We start from the raw sequence: 13,804 nt of genomic DNA, 5'->3' as shown, positions 1-13,804 counted from the left end.
GAACACAGTTCTATCTTACTCATGAGCCCATATTCTTTACACTACATCATTCTGTAGAGGATGGGTAGAGTTGTTGGTTATACATTGATAGCTGCAGTCCCTGCTGGTAATACTAGAATATTAATGTCTGCAGTAACATTGATTGCTAATATCCTGACACCTAGATGCTATCCAACTCATATCAACATTTTGCAGAAGAACCAAGGTGCAGAAAAGTAAACTGATTTGCCCAAGTTCATATCCCTTGTAATCCCAGGTCCCTTGACTCAATATACAATGCTTGTTCCACTACAATGTACGGCTTTCCAAAAAGTCCCTTAAGGGCAAAAATCCTTTACACAAAGCTAGCTTAGAGTGCTGGCAGGAGAGAAATAAGAGGCAAAATGTTATTAGACCCAGGCCAGAGGGAGAAGACAGCATTCCACCCCTGGGGAAGGCATTTCCCAGGCTGAGACATGAATGGTAAGAGATTGTCCTGCAAGAAAGGGCACATCCTTAGAAGGGCTTGGGGACTTGGATCTGAGGAAAAGGGAAAAGTGTGAAGTGAATACACCCTAGAATATGTTCCTGTGTTCTCCATATAATTCTTCTCTCCTAACAGATTTAGAGTGTCTATGTGAAGTGCTATGCTAGGAATTTTCTGAGCATTACCTCTAATCCTCATAAAAATCTCACTTTTAGATAAAGTGGCTAAATCGAAATGAAGTAGTAAGCAGTGGATCTTTTGTATTTAGTCTCAGGTCTGTTGAATTCTTTAATTTTTTAATATTTTTTTGAGACTGAGTCTTGCTCTGTCGCCCAGGCTGTAGTGCAGTGGCTTGATCTCAGCTCACTGCAACTTCCACCTCCTGACTTCAAGCTATTCTCCTGCCTCAGCTTCCTGAGTAGGTGGAATTACAGGCAAGCGACACCATGCCTGGCTAATTTTTTTTTTTTTTTTTTTTTTTTTTTTTTTAGTAGAGATGGGGTTTCTCCATGTTGGCCAGGCTGGTCTCGAACTCCCGACCTCAGGTGATTCGCCCGCCTTGGCCTCCCAAAGTGCTGGGATTACAGGCGTGAGACACCGTGCCCAGCCACTGGTCTGTTGAATTCTAAGATCCACTTTTATCCCACTACATTACATGCTCTGACATGTTACATAATAAAATCTGCCATGGGAATATGTAATCCTCATTAATTAAGATGTGACTTATATGGGTAAAAATCATTCATTAAATAATCAAAAATCCTCTTCTTTGCATTACAATTTCTAGCCTGAGTTAATAATCTCAATTCTGCACTTCACTAAGAACATGCAGACACAGCCTGAAATGAATATAGAGAAAAACAAAATTCAGCCAAGCACAGTGGCTCACACCTGTAATCCCAGCACTTTGGGAGGCCGAGGTGGGCAGATCACTTGAGCTCAGGAGTTGGAGACCAGCCTGGGCAACATGGTGAAACCCAGTCTCCACAAAAAAATACAAAAGAAGTATTTGGGCATGGTGGCACGCACCTGTAATACTAGCTATTTAGGGGGCTATGGTAGGAGGATTGCTGGAGCCCAGGAAGTCAAGGCTGCAGTGAGCCAAAATCGCACCACTGTTCTACAGCCTGGGTGACAAAGAGAGAGACCTTGTCTCAAAACAAAACAGAACAACCCGTGAAATTCCTTTCATGATTATGGCAACTGCTTCCTGTGTGATCCTTTAGAAGACTTTTTAAAAATTTCAATTAAAACAAGTTTGAATGTAAATTTTCTTCATGAACACAATTCCTTATTTATAAATTTGTTACTGGAGTATTTTGATTACATAACATTTTTTGGTTATATATGTGTGGTTTTGTATAAATATAAATATAAATATATATATATATATATTTGAGATGGAGTCTTGCTCTGTCGCCCTGGCTGGAATGTAGTGGCGCAATCTTGGCTCACTGCAACCTCAACCTCCCAGGTTCAAGCGATTCTCCCACCTCAGCCTCCCAGGTAGCTGGTATTACAGGTGCCCGCCACCATGCCTGGCTATTTTTTTGTATTTTTAGTAGAGATGGGGTTTCACCATGTTGGTCAGGCTGGTCTCCAACTCTTGGCCTCAGGTGATCCACCTGCCTCAGCCTCCCAAAGTGCTGGGATTACAGGCGTGAGCCACCAAGTCTGGCCTTAGTTATTTATATTATATTGATAATATAAGAAGTCGACCAAGAAGCAGCTTCTCCACTCCTTCTGGAAACTCCACCTGGTTCAACCTGCCTGCCTCCACTCCTGCCTCCACCATGTCCATCAGGACGACCCAGAAGTCCTACAGGTGTCCACTTCTGGCCCCCGGGCCTTCAGCAGCCATTTCTACACAAGTGGGCCTGGTGCCTGCATCAGCTCCTCGAGCTTCTCCCGAGTGGGCAGCAGCAGCTTCCGGGGTGGCCTGGGAGGAGGCTACGGTGGGGCCAGTGGCATGGGAGGCATCACCACTGTCACTGTCAACCAGAGCCTGCTGAGCCCCCTTAACCTGGAGGTGGACCCACACATCCAGGCAGTGCACACTCAGAAGAAGGAGCAGATCAAGACCCTCAACAACAAGTTTCCCTCCTTCATATACAAGGTACAGTTCCTGGAGCAGCAGAACAAGATGCTGGAGACCAAGTGGAGCCTCCTGCAGCAGCAGAAGACGGCTCGGAGCAACATGGACAACATATTCCAGAGCTACATCAACAACCTTAGGCAGCAGCTGGAGACTCTGGGCCAGGAAAAGCTGAAGCTGGAGGTGGAGCTTGGCAACATGCAGGGGCTGGTGGAGGACTTCAAGAACAAGTATGAGGATGAGATCAATAAGCGTACAGAGATGGAGAATGAATTTGTCCTCATCAAGAAGGATGTGGATGAAGCTTACGTAAACAAGGTAGAGCTGGAGTCTCGCCTGGAAGGGCTGACTGACGAAATCAACGTCCTCAGGCAGCTGTATGAAGAGGATATCCTGGAGCTGCAGTCCCAGATCTCAGACACGTCTGTGGTGCTGCCCATGGACAACAGCCACTCCCTGGACATGGACAGCATCATCAATGAGGTCAAGCGCAGCACGAGATCACCAACCGCAGCCAGGTTGAGGCCGAGAGCATGTATCAGATCAAGTATGAGTAGCTGCAGACGCTGGCTGGGAAGCACGGGGATGACCTGCAGCATACAAAGACTGAGATCTCCGCGATGAACCGAACATCAGCTGGCTCCAGGCAGAGATTGAGGGTCTCAAAGGCCAGAGGGCTTCCCTGGAGGCCGCCATCGCAGATGCGGAGCAGCGCGGGGAGTTGGCCGTTAAGGATGCCAACGCCAAGCTGTCTGAGCTGGAGGCCGCCCTGCAGCAAGCCAAGGAGGACATGGTGCGGCAGCTGCATTAGTACCAGGAGCTGATGAACGACAAGCTGGCCCTGGACATCCTGATCGCCACCTACAGGCAGCTGCTGGAGGGCGAGGAGAGCTGGCTGGAGTCTGGGATGCAGAGCATGAGTATCCATACAAAGACCACCAGCAGCTATGCAGGTGGTCTGAGCTCGGTCTATGGGGGCCTCACAAGCCCCGGCCTCAGCTGTGGACTGGGCTCCAGCTTTGGCTCTGGCGCGGGCTCCAGTTCCTTCAGCTGCACCAGCTACACCAGGGCCGTGGTTGTGAAAAAGATTGAGACCCGTGATGGGACGCTTGTATCAGAGTTCTCTGAAGTGAACAGCCACAGTAGCCCCTCCCAGCCTGCCCCTCCTGTGGCTGCACCAGAGCCCGTGAGGGAGGCGGCTGTGCAGAGTAGCACAGAGAACGGGAGACCCACCTGAGCCTCAGCCCTAGCCCTCAGCCCATCTGCAGGGGAGTTTACTACCTGGGGAGCCCCCTTGCCCATCCATGCCTCCAGCTACAGAACAATTCAAATTGCTTTTATTTTTTTCCAAAATAAAACCTCAGCTAGCTCTGCCAAATACATATATATGTATATAGTCATACAAACAGAGATATAGAAACTTTCTTTTTTTTTTTTTTTTTTGAGACTGAGTCTCATTGTGTTGCTTAGGCTGGAATGCAGTGGTGTGATCTCGGCTCACTGCAGCCTCTGCCTCCTGGGTTCAAGCGATTCTCCTGCCTCAGTCTCCTGAGTAGCTGGGACTACAGGCACACACCACCATGCCTGGCTAATTTTTTGGATTTTTAGTAGGGACAGGGTTTCACCACGCTGACCAGGCTGGTCTTGAACTCCTTACCTTGTGATCCACCTGCCTCCGCCTCCCAAAGTGCTGGGATTACAGGCATGAGCTACCGCGCCCAGTCGAGATATACAAACTCTCTGCATTTCCTTTCAAATATCAATTCCTTGCATGTCTGTGCTAATATTTAAGAATCTCAAATTTCCCAAAACAAGTGAGATATTTTCAAGCTCAGTGAAATAGAGCATGGGATGCACTCTATTTCTACTTTTTTAAAATTCCATATATCACAATAAATAGAATTCTAAATTTTTAAATCCAGAAATTTAGAATTTCTAAATCCAGAAATTTATACTTCTATTCATTGTGATACATGGTATTTTTAAAAAGTAGTCTCCACATACTGTCACAGGATCCTTAGAGTGTCGCTCTTCCAGCTGTAAACCTCTGTGGTCGGTGATGCCTTTGCCCAAGATTTTCTCTGGCCTGCTGGACTCATTCTGCCCACTTGACCTGGCAGGCTGTGCTCAGCTCGTGCTACCAGACTGGATCCCATGCCTCGGAAGAGACTGGAGCCAGGCACAGAGCAGTGAGGGGTGCGTCAGTGAGCAAGTAGGGGGTCAGGCCACTGTGCACAGCCAGGCACATCAGCTGCTGCAGTGGGGTAGTCAGCTCCAGATGCCAGCACAGACTCTGGCTTCATGCAAGCCTGTGGCTGGATCAGATGCATCACAAGTGGTTTCCACTGTGGGCACCTGAGGATGAGGGGAATACGGTGGTGCCCAGAAGCTTGAAGATGCCATAAATTACAGAGCCCCAAAGAGGGTGTCACAGCCCTGGCTTGGGGAGACCCTAGGTCTGAACACCCCAAAGGGCGGCAAATCTTCTCCCCTTCTTGTCACCCACAACTTGGCAAGCAGGCAGTGGTGGGGGCACATAGTGTTTCAGCCCTGTTTGTGTTATAGCTCTTTCAGTCCCACCATTTGGTGGGTCCTGAGTTCTTGTCCTGTGTCCAGGAAGAATGAGGTACATGGACAATTGAAGGGTGAGCAAGGCAAAGAGGTGCTTTATTGAGCAACATTAAGCTCTCAGGAGACCTGAAGTGAGTAACTCCTTTCTGCAGGCAGGTTGTCCCATCAAATCTGCAGCCCTTAGCAGAGATGAGACCCAGAGTGGGTAGCTCCTATTCGCAGACAGGTCATCCTGTCTCTGAGAGTCTGGCTGAGTCCTGGGGTTTTTATGAGCTTCAGAAGGGAGGAAGTGCATGCTGATTGGTCCTTGGGCAGCCATGGGTGGGACCAGAAAATGCACCATAAGTTCTCACTCCAGGCTGCAGACTCTACCTGGAACTGACAGTCCAGCCCTCATGCTTCAAGGGGCCCCTGGCTTGATGGTGGAGCTTCACCAGGGACCTGCCCCTTTCCACCCAGGAACCTGTCTGCCTTCCGCCATCAACATGCTATCCACAGTGCCCAGGCTGTTAGTGCCCAGTGGTGCCTGCAGGCCCACGCCAAGCTTCCCTCAGCACCCCCGACCTCCTACCCATGATTGTCAGTGCCCAAAGTCCCAAGAGGGCTAAGGTGGCAGGGGGCTGGCATGTCAGCACTGGCCTGAGCATGTGCACACCTGGCTGGGTTGTGACAGCACCCAGGCTTGCACTAGAGTGGGCACCAGGAGCAGACAGAGGCCAGACAGTAGGAGGCCAGACAGCAGGCACTTCTGAGATTGTAAGAACCCTTTCTGGGTTCAGAGCCACAGCTGAGCAGCTGCAGCTGTGCCTGGGAGTGCGGTGCTCCTGCCTTGCCAACTTAGTAGAGGGCAGGGCTCACACCTGTTCCTGGCTCATGCTGCCCCGCAGAACACACAACCCCGGCCACCACCCCCTATCCCTCCTGCAGCCAGCATCTTTACAGCTGCTGCTCCAGATGGGCCATTGCTGCCATCAATATTTATCTAATTATTTTTCTACTTCACTTCAAAAAACAAATCATGTTAAAATTGAATTTTCAAATTAGGTATATGCTAGACATGCAAGTTATCTTCATTGCAGCCACTTATGCTTTAAAACCATAGAATCAACCAACAAACATTTCTGGAGCATCTACAATGAGCTAAATACTCCATCAAAGACTATCAAGGTGCAAAAAAAAAAGGCATTTCATTGAATTTAAAATGCCATTGATTATGAGACACTACTATTTTATGTACCACGAAAAAAATAAATAAATAAACATTACCAATTGAACTGTATTAAAATGTTTAAGACATTATTGATTAAAAGATACACCCTCATTTTCAGGAAGTTAATAATGTAAGAAATGTGCATTTTAGAATTGATACAATTCAACAATTAAAAATAGATTCTGACATTCAAGTGTTTACAATTCCATTTGGAAGAGGAAAAAAATCAACCCAGAAAAAAAAAAGTCACAGATATTAGCAAAGTATAGAAGTTAAAAATAACACATACTTGTGGGGAAACATCTGAGCTTTAAGAAGGGTGCATGTTGGAAATAAAATTTACACAGCATGGTAGATCTAGATTATGTAAGCTTCAAAAACCAGATGGAGATTTTTGGGCTTATAGTGTTTTATAAACATTAAGAATAACATGATAAAAAATATTATACAAGCTGAAGAAAATAAGTCAGAGGACCAATCAGGAAACTAAGACAGTAATGCAGGTACAAGGGATTTGACAACTTGAATCATGTTGAAGCCCATAAGAATGATGACCTATAAAGTACTTTTAAAAAATACAGTTTTTGGCCGGGCGCAGTGGCTCATGCCTGTAATCCCAGCACTTTGGGAGGCCGAGGCGGGTGGATCACGAGGTCAGGAGATCAAGACCATCCTGGCTAAAATGGTGAAACCCTGTCTCTACTAAAAATCCAAAAAATTAGCCAGGCATGGTGGTGCGTGCCTTTAGTCCCAGCTACCTGGGAGGCTGAGGCAGGAGAATAGCGTGAACCCAGGAGGCAGAGCTTGCAGTGAGCCGAGATTGTGCCCCTGCACTCCAGCCTGGGCGACCGAGCAAGACTCCGTCTCAAAAAACAAACAAAAAAAAATACAATTTTAAAAATTTTTTGTAAAGACAAGATCTTACAGTGTTTCCCCTTGCTAGTCTCTAACTCCTAGCCTCAAGTGATCCTCCTGCCTCAGCCTCCCAAAATGCTGGGATTACAGGCCTGAGTCACCAGGCCCAAACAAAAGCCAATCTTTAATTAAATAAATGAGAACTTATTTTAAAAAATTTATTTGGGGATTAAAGAAAAAGGCTTATCAAAAATGACTTGACAATTTCTAGCTAGGGAAATTTGGACACTAGTGTTATAAGGACTATGAGCTGTGTTTCTCTAGGGTGCTGAGGAGCCCAACTTATCTATTTAGTGCTTGCCACATTGTAAGCCTTCAATAAATATTTCATGGATGGATGAATGAGTGAGTGATAAAGCCAGGATATCTGAGTTGAGTTGAGGTCATTCACATAAAGGTGATGGTTGAATGAGAAGATATGAACTTCTCAAAGGAGCCAGTTTACAGAAAGCCCAGGAAAGGACGATGGTTTAGGGAACAAAATTTGGAGTCTTGAAAACAAATGAAACATGAAAAAAAAAAACAGATAAAGAGAAGTTATAGAAACCAGTGAAAGCCTGGACCATGTATTCAAAGGTAAATAGAATTTCAAAAAAAAGAAAAAGAAAAGTTATTCCATGTTGTAGAAAGTTACAGAGAAGTCAGAATACAGAGAATGAAGACAAGTTAAATTGACATGATACAATGAGATCAGCTGATGATTTTTCATAGAACAGCTTCAATAGGGTGGTAGAAGAGCTGCCAAATTAAAGAGCTTGAAAAGGTACGATGGCGTATAACTAGAGGCAGCTGGAGGTTGTGTCTGGAAAGTGCTAGACTGTCCATGACAGAAAATTCACTTCCAGAGTGTCATTTTCAGATAATGTTGACCTCCCTACCTTCTTCTAGGAATCTAACCTCCTTCTTTAAAATGCTATTTTTAATAATACTTATTTATATAAAACATATATGACTTTTTAATTTAAAATAATGAAAAGCTGGGACGAAATATGATCAAATTATTTTAAAGAATCAGGAATAATATGGATAATGTGAACGAAGTTAATAAAATCCTAGGATATTAAAAATAATAGGGAACATGTCTTGAAGTTTAAAAGAAGTACTTTTATGTCAACTAAAAGGATATGGTGGGTAATGAAGTTATTGAATGCATTGTCTTATGTACTGGTAGAGACAACAACAGAATAGTATCCAACAAGCTGAGAAGATGTTTGGATTATACATCAACTAAGGAAAGCATCCCTATTTCTAGATTTTTAATTGATGAATTAGAAAGCTATAGCACTTTCCCTCAAAATTTATTGTAGTGTCAGTATTCTTTAGAATAATCAACTGGTCCAATACAATATGACATGTCTCTTTTTTAATCTTGAATCCTTTCTTTTTCAATTGAGTCAGGAGTCCCCTGTAACTTTTATCTTGGAAATATTCCTAAAAACCTGTATATTTTCCTGGAGCTATTTATGTAGATATTTTATAACGATGAACAGTTAAATGCTAGAAGCACTAGAGCTATACATAAAGGTGAAACGCTAACTCTTTTCAAACAATGGTTATTTAAAGACATATTAATTAACCTGGATGAGGCTATGTAGAGTGAAAAGATGTTTTTTCTGATTTCTGAGGGGTCTCTCATTCTACATTAAAAATCTTTTACTTCCTGAGACAGATTTAAAAGATTAAGATTTTAAAACTTTATATGTATCTTTAAAGGCTTGGATCTAATTATTAATACATTGACAAATAATATTTCATTTGAGAATAAGCCATATTAGATGGACAAATTTGGGGGAAAAACTTCACAAGTTATTCAGTACTGAAATTCTAGAAGGCAGTGTGATAAGAGTACTAAAATGAAAGCAAATCAAGTTTATATAATCAGCTTTTTTGCTGACCTAGGTTTTGTATTTTGTTGATTTTATCTCTAAAACTACATGATGCCTAAGTTTGAAAATGGCAGCAAATACTGAGAAATCATATGTGACTTTTTTTTTTTTTGAGGCAGAGTCTCACTCTGTCACCCAGGCTGGAGTGCAGTTGTGCATCTCTGCTCACTGCAACCTCCGCCTCCCGAGTTCAAGCGATTCTCCCGTCTCAGTCTCCTGAGCTCCTGAGTAGCTGGGATTACAGGCGCGTGACACCACCCCGGGCTAATTTTTGTATTTTTAGTAGAGACAGGGCAGGGTTTCATCATGTTGGCCATTATGGTCTCGAATTCCCAGCCTCAAGTGATCCGCCCACCTCGGCCTCCCAGAGCTCTGGGATTACAGGTGTGAGCCACCACACTCAGCCCGTACATGGCTATTTTTAATGAAAAGATTGTGAAAGATGATTAGTTTTTTTATAGTTGTACTTTTTGTGTACTCTTTAGCTATTATAGGGTGTTTGTTTACTAATCAGATGTGTTAAAATCACTGTCTTAAAAAAGCAGAAAACATGTATTTTGTTTATTTTATGTATATTTCTTGTGATTCTATAAAACAAGTCAAAGTACATGGCTTACTTTAAAGATGTGTTTAAATACATATGCAGTAATTAGTCTTGAAAAAATTAACTCTGGTGCATGAGAAAAGATTTCTTTTCACACAAGAAAAGAAATAGATGAATGATGGCATGTAGCTTCAAAGCTAAATGTGGCTAAATCATTGGTGTATTTAATCACTTGCATGATGGAGAAAGCATTATTATTATTATAGTTACTATTATTTACACTACTGAATTCAGTACCCTGCGTTGCACCCTATACACAATGAAGCCTTTGAAGTTTCCAAGGAAAATAGAAAAAAACTCCAAATTGTGGAGGAAAAAAGGTTTCTTATTGACTAGTTCAATTATTCAAAAGAATTGTTATTATGATGTTTTGCATTTGATTTAAAACGATGGGGGAAGGAGGGTTGTAAACCAAACAGAATAAGCCATATGTTGATAAGTATTGAAGCTGGGTGACGGATACCTGGGAGAGGGCTTAATTTTACTATCCTTTCATTTTTTGTTTGAAATTTTGAAAACATCCATTATAAAATGTAAAGAAAAAGGTAAAAATATTAAAGCAAATTAACTTTATCAGAATATATGCCTTTGTGATCTCCGCAAGTGATCACTGAAAGCAGCTAGTCTCTTGGGAATTCATGCATGTTAAAACCTTTATTTTCTTTGCAGACTCCCTCAGCATCCAGCGGGTGCTTTTTCGGTCTGCCAGTGAGCATTCCATGGTGCTGTGACCATTTTGACCTCTCTAGGGTGATGCAGCTGCCTGGGGACACAGAGGGTAAAAAATTCCTGAAGAAAAAGAAAAGTCCAAGTGGAAAAAGGAAACAAGGCCAGGCGCAGTGGTTCACGCCTGTAATCCCAGCACTTTGGGAGGCCGAGGCGGATGGATCATGAGGTCAGGTGATCGAGACCATCCTGGCTAACAGGGTGAAACCCCGTAAAAATACAAAAAATTAGCGGGGCATGGTGGGGAGCACCTGTAGTCCCAGCTACTTGGGAGGCTGAGGCAGGAGAATCATTTGAACCCAGGAAGCGGGGAGGTTGCAGTGAGCCAAGATCGCGCCACTGCACTCCAGCCTGGGAGACAGAGTGAGACTCTGCCTCAAAAAAAAAAAAAAAAAAAAGGGAAACAAAAGAAAGAAGGAAGGAAGGAAGGAGGGAAGGAAGGGGAAGGGAAGGAAGGAAGGAAGGAAGGAAAGAAGAAAGAGAAAGAAAGAAAGAAAGAAAAAAAGAGAAAGTACCTAACTAGCCGGAGAGGGAGAGAGAAACTAGGTAAATACCTATGCCCAATATTGAGTGCTTTGGGAAAAATAACTCAAGAACTTTTTGTAATATTTTCTGAGTTTGTTTTTTACTTTTTGATTTTTGCATTTCTACTTTAAGAAGCAGTGATGTCTAAGAAACATGCTCTCATTTATTTTACTTGTTAAGTATGTTGTTACTCTTTAAACTTGATTCAGACTACTTTATGGTGTTTTTAAAAAGTGGTTTTTATATCATCATACAATATTACATTTTAAAATGTCTAAGATGTGCAGGCCCTTCCACCACCAAATGTCAGCACTACATGGAATTTTATTATTATTTTACAAAAAGAGGAACAACATAACTTTATTGTGCATGTGTGCACGAGCTCTTGTGCATCTGTGTGTAATAATATAGCTATTTATGTCTTAGCATGGATGACTCTAACTTGCAAGCTGTAGAGTCACACAACGTGTGCTCATCTCCATGGTAACCATTTCTAAGATAAATGCACTTCTGAACAATGGTCCCAAAATAGCCTATTACCCATTTTTGTAGATTTCCACTGTGGCAGCAAAAAACAATTTTGTAAAACCTTGATCCATTCTTTAACCAACAAAAATAGAGACAACAAACACATATCCAGATCTGCAGAGAAAATATTGTTAAGTGTAATGACATTCTCTACAACAAACTCAGGATTTCGTGGATCTGATTTTTATTTTATGAATTATCTATACTTAATGTCTCTCCTGCAACTTTTTGACTTCCTACATTTAGCTATTTATCTGTTCTGAGATTTCTTTTCTTTTTTTTCTTTTTTTGTGAGACAGGGTCTCACTGTCACCCAGGCTGGAGTGCAGTGGCAAGATCATAGCTCATAGCAACCTTGAATTCCCAGGCTCAAGGGATTCTCCTGCCTCAGCCTCCTAAATAACTGGGACTATAGGTGCACACGACTGTGCCTGGCAAATTTCTTTTTTTTTTTTAATTTTTAGAGATGGGGGTCTTACTATGTTGCCCAGTCTGGTCTCCAACTCCTGGGCTTATGATCCTTTTATCTTGGCCTCCCAAAGCATTGAGATTATAGGTGTGAGCCACCTTGTCAGGCCTGAGATTTCTTATCTGTAAAATGAAGGGGAAGAAATTATCTCCAAGGACTTTTTTAGGTCTAAACTTATGATTTTATGATTTCTCCACTCAAACCATTATGAGAAGGGAAGCAGGGGAAATAAAAACAACTGAAACTTAAGTTAGGCAATCTTTGCCCCTTGTTAGGTTAAACAAAAGAGACTTTTAAAACTATTTACCGGGCCGGGCATGGTGGCTCACGCCTGTAATCCCAGCACTTTGGGAGGCCGAGGTCGGTGGATCGACTGAGGCCAGGAGTTCGAGACCAGCCTGGCCAACATGGTGAAAATCCCCCGTCTCTACTAAAAATACAGAATTAGTTGGGTGTGGTGGCACATGCCTGTAATCCTAGCTACTCAGGAGGCTGAGGCAGGAGAATCGCTTGAACCCCGGAGGCGGACGTGGCAGTGAACTGAGATCGCTCCATTGCACTCCAGCCCGGGTGAAAAGAGTGGGACTTCATCTCAAAAAAAAAAAAAACAAACAAACAAAAAAAACAAATAAAACTATTTACCATCACGACTGGATTGCATTCCCGTAAATTCCAAATAATTTAGTCTTTTTTTCCTATTAAAGTTGACAGCATTTTCTTAAAGTTTAGAATATCTTAATTTTCCCAGTGAGAATAGATTGAAAAGTGGTCTCACAATGGGGGAAACCCCTTTCTGTAATTTTAAAGATGCTCATCCTTCACATACCCCTCCACATTGGCTCTGCTGGGGTTTTGATGTCAGACTCCTCTAAGAAAGCAGGAAAGCCTTTGTGAACCTCAAATGAACAGGGGCAGAATAGATGTCAATGAAGAGAATGGTAAAAAGCAGAGCTGATTCTACCCAGCCCTCTTCAGCTCCTGGGAAATGGAAAGCTGACTACTTGGGTTTGGTAGCTCTACCACTCCCCCTAACACTGCAACTCCCAGTGCCATTAAATTATCTATGTTCCAAGATTTAGAGGGATAGGGAGAAGATAGGCCCTTTTTAAAATTTTTTTTATTTTATTATTATTATTATTATTATTATTAATTATTTTGAGACGGAGTCTTGCTCTGTCTCCAGGCTGGAGTGCAGTGGCGCTATCTCAGCTCACTGCAATCTCTGCCTCCCAGGTTCAAGTGATTCCCCTGCCTCAGCCTCCTGAGTAGCTGGGACTACAGGTGTGCACCACCACACCCGGCTAATGTGTTGTATTATTAGTAAAGACAGGGTTTCACCATGTTGGCCAGGATGGTCTTGATCTCCTGACCTCATAATCTGCCCACCTCAGCCTCCCAAAGCACTGGGATTACAGGCGTGAGCCACCACGCCCAGCCCCTTTATTTTTATAAGGGTAAACCTTTTTTTAGAGCAGGCTTTGGCAGAATTGTGACACCATCTTTTTCCTTTGAAAGCAATCTTTATTGACCGCCCAACTCTGAGCACATTTCTTTGAAATGGTTTCCTGCCTTTGGAGTGCCACATCTTCTCTCACAGCATTCCTGAATGCTGATAAGTTCTCTCCTTCTGCTCTCTTCAGGGAAGGAGAATGTTATGCCTGTCCGTATAAGAGACCACCTGAGCAGGCTTAGTGTGAGCAACAAGGCTGTTTATTCACTTGGGTGTAAGTGGGCTGAGTTTGAGAAAGGAATCAGCGAAGGGTGGTGGGATTATCATTGGTTCTTATAGGTTTGGGATAGGCGGTGGAG

The 13,804-nt window shown here is 43.1% G+C and overlaps 1 non-coding gene and 1 pseudogene across 1 annotated transcript; both read left to right on the top strand.

The window, feature by feature from the left end:
* The first annotated feature begins 2,259 nt into the window (after window positions 1-2,259).
* On the top strand, window positions 2,260-3,939 carry LOC744125 (keratin, type II cytoskeletal 8-like; annotated as a pseudogene).
* A 6,473-nt stretch (window positions 3,940-10,412) lies between these two features.
* Window positions 10,413-10,524, top strand: LOC112208501 (small nucleolar RNA SNORA77). Its single transcript, XR_002942979.1, has one exon. It is a non-coding gene; the product is annotated as a small nucleolar RNA SNORA77 (small nucleolar RNA).
* The last annotated feature ends 3,280 nt before the right edge of the window (window positions 10,525-13,804 follow it).

This window comes from Pan troglodytes, chromosome 13 (assembly GCF_028858775.2).
Source record: "Pan troglodytes isolate AG18354 chromosome 13, NHGRI_mPanTro3-v2.0_pri, whole genome shotgun sequence".
NCBI classification, from domain to species: Eukaryota; Metazoa; Chordata; class Mammalia; order Primates; family Hominidae; genus Pan; species Pan troglodytes.
Note: the sequence above shows the minus strand (reverse complement) of the source record. Positions and strands in the feature narration are given on the sequence as shown.